Raw genomic sequence first — 6,970 nt, forward strand, 5'->3', positions numbered from 1 at the left:
GGAGTAACTGGCAAATCCCTGGTTGTAGGTAAACCCGTTATGGGCGCTGATTACGTTGTATCTGCCTCGCTAGGCGAGCTGGGAGCTTTAATTTAGAGCACAGGGAACAGAGTGATTCAACCGGTGCCCTAGCACGTGATCTTGCTTGTAATAGGTACTAAATGCATAGTGAATTAATATATGCAAGAATAAATAAATCTATCCACATGTATTCCTAAAACTATATTCCTTAGATCACACACCCACACACCTCACTTTAGTGACAGCCCTAATGAGACTTAAGCTCTGGATATGTCCAAATATATTAGAAGTGCTAATTCTGTTAGTTTGGTAATAGTAATTTTTAAGTTGACTGTTGATAATAAAAACCCATTTCACTATGTAGACATGTTTTGTTACATGTGTACTTTATGTGCTTTTATTACAATGTAAAAGATCAAATCCAAAAGAATGTATGCTTTGTTTCTCTTAGAAAAGGACCCCATGGTTATGTTTGGATCCTCAGTTGCTCCCTAACACATGGCAAACACATTGTCCATTCCCTAAGCTGCACCAGGAACATTCAATAGCTGTGAATTCCAGCTGTCCTGTGATTGCACCGCTGCAGGGAGCAAGCTTTTGACCCAGGGCAGGCCACAGTGCAGGCAGGCCTGGTGGATACGGCTGTGAGGGTTTAAAGCAGCTGTCAGGTTTAGGGTCTGCCAGATGGTTCCCACAGCACCAATCCCTGTGTGAGAGTCACACTTAAAAACTGGAATGTTCACAAAATACTCTGAACACCAAGCAAAGTAAACAGATGGCCAGCTGGTCCTAAGAATTGCCGAAACTCAAGCTCTATTCCTCAAATTGATCTTTTGACAGGATTATTTGTTTTAAAATACACATGCAAGATAGTCCTAGATATATCTCTTATGCATGTATACACACCAAACAGAACAGTGGTTACCTTTGAGAAGAACCTGGAGAATAGAAGGGGTGATGAAGGAGAACTTTGGCTCTAGATTTAGTATTTGAATTTATGTAAGAATGTATTCGTATATTACTGTGTGATTAAAAAAAATAATTAAACTCTCTCTAAATCCTTCAATAGCTCTCCACTGCCTTCAAGCTAAAGTCCAAGGTTCGACATGCTACAGCAGGTCTGGCTCTCTTGAAGGGCCCCAGACACCCTATGAGGTCTCAAACCTCGTTTGTGTATGCTCTTCTCTCCGCTTAGAATGCCTCCCTCCACTTGACCCACCAGAGTGAATTACCCCTATTTTACCCCCAGAAACAATGAATGTGTAAAAAAGCGAAAGAGGAATAAAACATTTGGTTTTTCACACTAATACCAATTCTTGGAATACCATCCTTTTAAAGCTTCCCAGGGTACAGTTGGCTGCAGTGTTACATATCAAATTAGGCTGAGCCCCAAGATTGGAAGTGAACGCTATTTCCTTATCACCAGACCCAATCTGTGTCAAATACACACCACACTGGATTATAGGGATCAGATCCAGAGTGGGGATTCTGGAACTGACCCAGAAAGATGCTGACATGACTGTTCTATAGCTTGCTGCCTAAAAGTCCTATCAAACAAGTTATATGCAGTTATTTATAATTAATAATTTATTATCATCCAGGACTTAAGAAATTTGAGTTCTATCCTTGGGCAAGACATCTCCTCTCTCTAGGTATGGTTTCCTTCTCTGTAAAATGAGTCCATGGTTAGACTAAATGATCTTTTTTTTTTTAAAGATTTTATTTTTTTCCTTTTTCTCCCCAAAGCCCCCCAGTACATAGTTGTATATTCTTTGTTGTGGGTCCTTCTAGTTCTGGCATGTGGGACGCTGCCTCAGCGTGGTTTGATGAGCAGTGCCATGTTGGCGCCCAGGATTTGAACTGACGAAACACTGGGCCGCCTGCAGCGGAGTGCGCAAACTTAACCACTCAGCCACAGGGCCAGCCCCTAAATGATCTTTTAAGTTCTTTCCAAGTCTAAGATTTTAGACTCTATATATTTATGAGAGATATTTACGGAATCTTTATAATAGCCTTTCTTCAAAGCTCCTTTTCTCTGATAATCCCTTCACTGCCTCTCCCTTCCAATTAAACTTTAAAAAAGTAGCCTGCACACAAAACTGCCTCTTTATGGAGACAGTATTTGAACTTCTTGGATAAGTTCATGTTCATTCATCCATTTTAACTTTTTAAAATAGGAGTTCCTAAGCAAAAGTACCACATCTTTTGTATCATGTGCCAACCTAGCCTTTCATTAATGTTTCTTCTGTAAATAACAACGTGATAATCTACCTTCTGGAAGAAGAGCTGCAAGAAAGAATCCTGGGAAACAAGAGCTGCACTACTACACTACAAAATAAAGCAGCTTCTATCTGTAGGGTTCTAGAAGACTTTATGAATTCTTAGAGGTAACGAAGACAGTGATTAAATAGTAGCAAAATGAGAAAATCTTTTTGAAATTGTCTAGCATAGTGCCTGCATATAATGGGCAGTCAGTTAACACGTGCTCCTCTTTCTTTGTTTCTGAGCACCAAGACGTAGCACAGTAAATTCCCTGATCGAGGATACAAACATTTGCAAGTACACGTAGGATAGTAAAGTGGGTAGGCCCCCAGCTTGGTGTCCCACTCCTGCTGTGTGACCTCTAGCTCTACCACTTATTAGCTGTTTAACATTCGGGAAAAATGACTATCAATAACAGTACCTTCCTCCCAGGGTTATTATGAGGATAAAATAAGATAGTTCAGGGCCAGTGCTTAGAAACGTAGTTAGCACTCAATAGATGGTAGCTAGTAATGGTATTGAGAACCTACTGTGTTCCAGGCACTATGCTAGGTGCATTCTTTATTTCTATTCCTCATGACAATCCTTGCAACATAGGTACAACTTTCATTTCATTTCAAGGAAACAGATTCAGAGAGGGTGAGTAACCAGCTCAGGATTACGGTCAGCGGCAGAGCCAAGGCTCATGCTGTGTTTGTTGAATCTAAGACTCTGCCTCTCAAATCATATATCTTTACCCTGAAATTGTTGGATGAATATAAAGAAAAATGGTGAAAATAGGTTGTACTGCCTTAAATACAAAGTATAAAAACAGTAAACATCCTTTTGGCAGCTTTTCTCAAGAGCTTGGTTTTATGCTCAGAAGCATTTCTTTTGTCTGTCAAGCCAAATCAAGAGGAAAATCTTTTGGAAACAAAATCTACTGTAGTCTTCAAGTTCGAATCCTAGTATTGTCACTAGCTAGCTTGTGCTGGACTCCTGTTGCATCACCCCTAAAATGAACTTTTTTTTCTTTTAAAGATTGGCACTTGAGCTAACAACGGTTGCCAATCTTCTGTTTTTTTCTTCTTCTCCCCAAAGCTCCCCAGTACATAGTTGTATATTCTAGTTGTGAGTGCCTCTGGTTGTGCTATGTGGGACGCCGCCTCAGCATGGCCTGATGAGCGGTGCTATGTCCGTACCTAGGGTCTGAACTGGTGAAACCCTGGGCCACCGAAGTGGAGAGTGCGAACTTAACCACTCAGCCTTGGGGCTCGGGGCCGACCTTAAAATGAACTTTTGAGTTACTAAATCGTAGAGCCTTTCCCACGCTAAAATTCTTTCCCTGCCTGTTAGTCTAAAGGCATCTCAGCAAGCTGTTGCTGCCATCCAGAGGAGAAAATATTGTTGCAGGCCCAAAGAAAGCATTATCGCAGTATTAGACTGTGGTAACAATAATAGCTACCATTTATTGAGTGTCTACTGTGTGCCAGGCACTTCCCTGGGCATATGCTATATGTATTTCTGTTCTTCAAAGTAGTTGTTACCCATGTTTTTGAACTGAAAAATCAGAATTTAAAAAATTTAAGTACTTGTTCTAGGGGCACCCAACTAGTAATGAGTAACTGACTTCTGTTTTGAGTGTGATGTTTTTTCAGCAAGGACAAGAACCAAAATAGAAAAATCTTGCATAAGAAATAAATGTGTTTGCAAATCCATCCTTTCAGCCAGAGCACAGAATAGGCTGTTCCACCCTTCCTGGGAGGACCCTGGACCTAAGGGCCAGCCTGTGGCTCCACACCCACCTCTTAAGCTAATTAAAGCTGTTACTACTCTAGCATAAAAATTATTTGTTGAATCTGATAAAACGCAGCGTCCCATATCCAGAGATTCTGATTCATGGTCTGGGGTAGGGCCCAGGAATCTACATTTTAAACAAGTACTCCAGGTGATTCTGGTTCAGATGACAAACATTGCTCAATCATACTGGATTGTAGTTTCTATAGGGGGCCTGAACAAAGAGTGGGTGATATAGTTTCCCGAGGCCTATCTGGAATGTGCACCATTTACTTTTCAGAGGATGGGCTGCCAAAATGAAGATGGCATTTCTAAACCAGGTGTTTGTCCTCCAGTCCTAGGACGGGCTTAAGGCTCCCTGGACAGGAAACTACCCTCTACAAGAGGGGCCTTGCACTCTTGCCTCAAGATTTCATATGTATGAAAGGTGTTTCATAGAATCCTAAGTATACCAACCATGCCAGTCATGATGACCAGCTTCCCTTTCCAGCTCACACAGCCTTACCTAGAGCCTCCTTCTCAGTATTAGGCTGTTTTTTTATGCAGTTGAAATCGTTGGACTGGGGTGGGCCTTGACTCACAGTCTGGCCAAGGACAAGAAGTGGTCTGGCACGAAAAGATTCTGCCCACCAAGGGCAACGGTAATTGGCTAAACTACCAGATAAGCTCCATCCAGAATATGGGGTGGCAGACCTGAGACCATTAACCACTAGGTAATAAGAGCAGAAAGCTGTGCCCTCAGTAAGGCTCCCCACTTCCCATGGCAGTGCCTGAGTGGGCACTTCCTTAGATCCCCTGCAGAAATCAGCATACTGCACACCCATAAGCTCCCAGAGGGCACTGAATCTCATTCTCTCTGAATTCCATAACATGAATTTAGTGCCTGGAGGGGGAAGTAAGTACTCGATACATATTAACTGAAAAACAACAAAAAGGCACTTTCACACAGTCAGTGATTCTCAAAACTATTTTGGCAGTTATTTTATTTTAAAGATTTTATTTTTCTATTTTCTCCCCAAAGCCCTCCGGTACAGTTGTATATTTTTGGTTGTGGGTCCTTCTAGTTGTGGCATGTGGGACGCTGCCTCAGCATGGCTTGATGAGCGGTGCCATGTCCATGCCCAGGATCCAAACCGGCGAAACCCTGGGCTGCCAGAGCGGAGCGCGAGAACTTAACCACTCGGCCACGGGGCTGGCCCCATATTTGTTTTTTATCTATAGCCCCATTTCACATATGAGGAAACTGAAGTTCAGTGATGTTAATGACTTGTTAGAGATCAAGGAACTAATCAGTGGTGGAGCCAGAACTCTCTATAAGAATAAAATACCCAACTGATAACCCAAGTTCTCACTTCCACAACAAAAATCTTTTAAATAATTTTTCCCCAGCCCCATAACAGCTGTTGTAGTTCAGATCTCCACATTTCTAACCTTCCAACAGATCTTCCTGCCCCAGGTTTTACCTCCAATCTTACCTTCCATCCCACTACCAAAGTTAACTTTCCAAAATGCAAATCTGGTCATGTCACTTCCCTGATTAAGTCTATTGCACACAAAACAAAGGTCCAAATTCTCATGGTTTTCAAAGCACTCCATGATCTGACCTTCCAGTCTTGCTCTTCCAGCGTCAACTCCATCATCCTCTCCCTGTCATATTAACTCTTCCAGTTTCTTCAAAACACTGTGCTCTTTTTTCTCATGTTTAACATGTTTGTTTCTCTTCCATGATCCATTGTTAGCTTTTCCCTGGTCAGCTACATATACATATGTTAAGTATCTAACTAGCTTATACATTAAAGAGAATCTATAGCAAATTTATGGCTTAAAGAATGATAATAAAAAGCAATCATGCTCCCACCACCCAGTTTAGGAACCACATTACCAAAACCCCCTGTAAGATAGTGTTCTTTTATGCCTCTTTGCCTCTGCACATGCTAGAATGCCCTTCCAGGCCTTAGTGTGCATAGTGAACCCATCATTTGGAATCTCAGATTCAGCTTTACCTCTGGAAAGTCTGCATTGACTCCCTTGAGGGGACTCCCTTAATGCTTCCATTATCCCTCCATTATGGCATTTATAACAGTCTAGTTGCTTACATATTTGCCTCCAGAGTAGATTTAAGATACCAAATATTATTTAATCTCTGAATCTCCAGCAACCAGCATAAAGGCTAGTTACACAGCAAATGTTCAATAAATAGGATTGATAAATAGGATTCAATTTGGGGGCTGGCCTCTGGCCAAATGGTTAAGTTTGTGCGCTCCACTTCGGCGGCCCAGGGTTCCAGTGGTTTGGATCCTGGGTGTGGACATGGCACCGCTCATTAAGCCATGCTGAGGTGGCATCCCACACAGCACAATCAGAAGGACCTACAACTAGAATATACAACTATGTAGTATGTAGGTGCCATGTCCGCACCCAGGATCTGAACCAGCGAAACCCTGGGCCACCAAAGTGGAGTGTGCGAACTTAACCACTTGGCCACGGGGCTGGCCCCTGGAGAAAGATTTTAACTGATAGAGTCTAGGCAGGAAAAGCTGATATGTAACTGTCCATTGCACCTCCTTCCTTCTCCAGAAGTGCTTGACTTTCTTGGAGACACAGAAGATGAGTTTGCACAGACCAGATGCTCAATAACCTTTACTGCACACATAAGTTGAAGAATGTCTGCATCTTCCTACTTTAAGAAAACCCAGGGGGCTGGCCCTGTGGCCGAGTGGTTGCGTTCATGCGCTCTGCTTCGGCAGCCCTGGGCGCGGACATGGCACCGCTCATCGGGCCATGCTGGGGTGGCGTCCCACATGCCACAGCTGGAGGGACTCATAACTAAAATATACAACTATGTACTAGGGGGCTTTGGAGAAAAAGAAGGAAAAATAAAACCTTTTAAAAAAAGAAAGAAAACCTAGAT

The sequence above is a fragment of the Equus quagga genome, chromosome 2, assembly GCF_021613505.1.
Source record: "Equus quagga isolate Etosha38 chromosome 2, UCLA_HA_Equagga_1.0, whole genome shotgun sequence".
Lineage (NCBI taxonomy): Eukaryota > Metazoa > Chordata > Mammalia > Perissodactyla > Equidae > Equus > Equus quagga.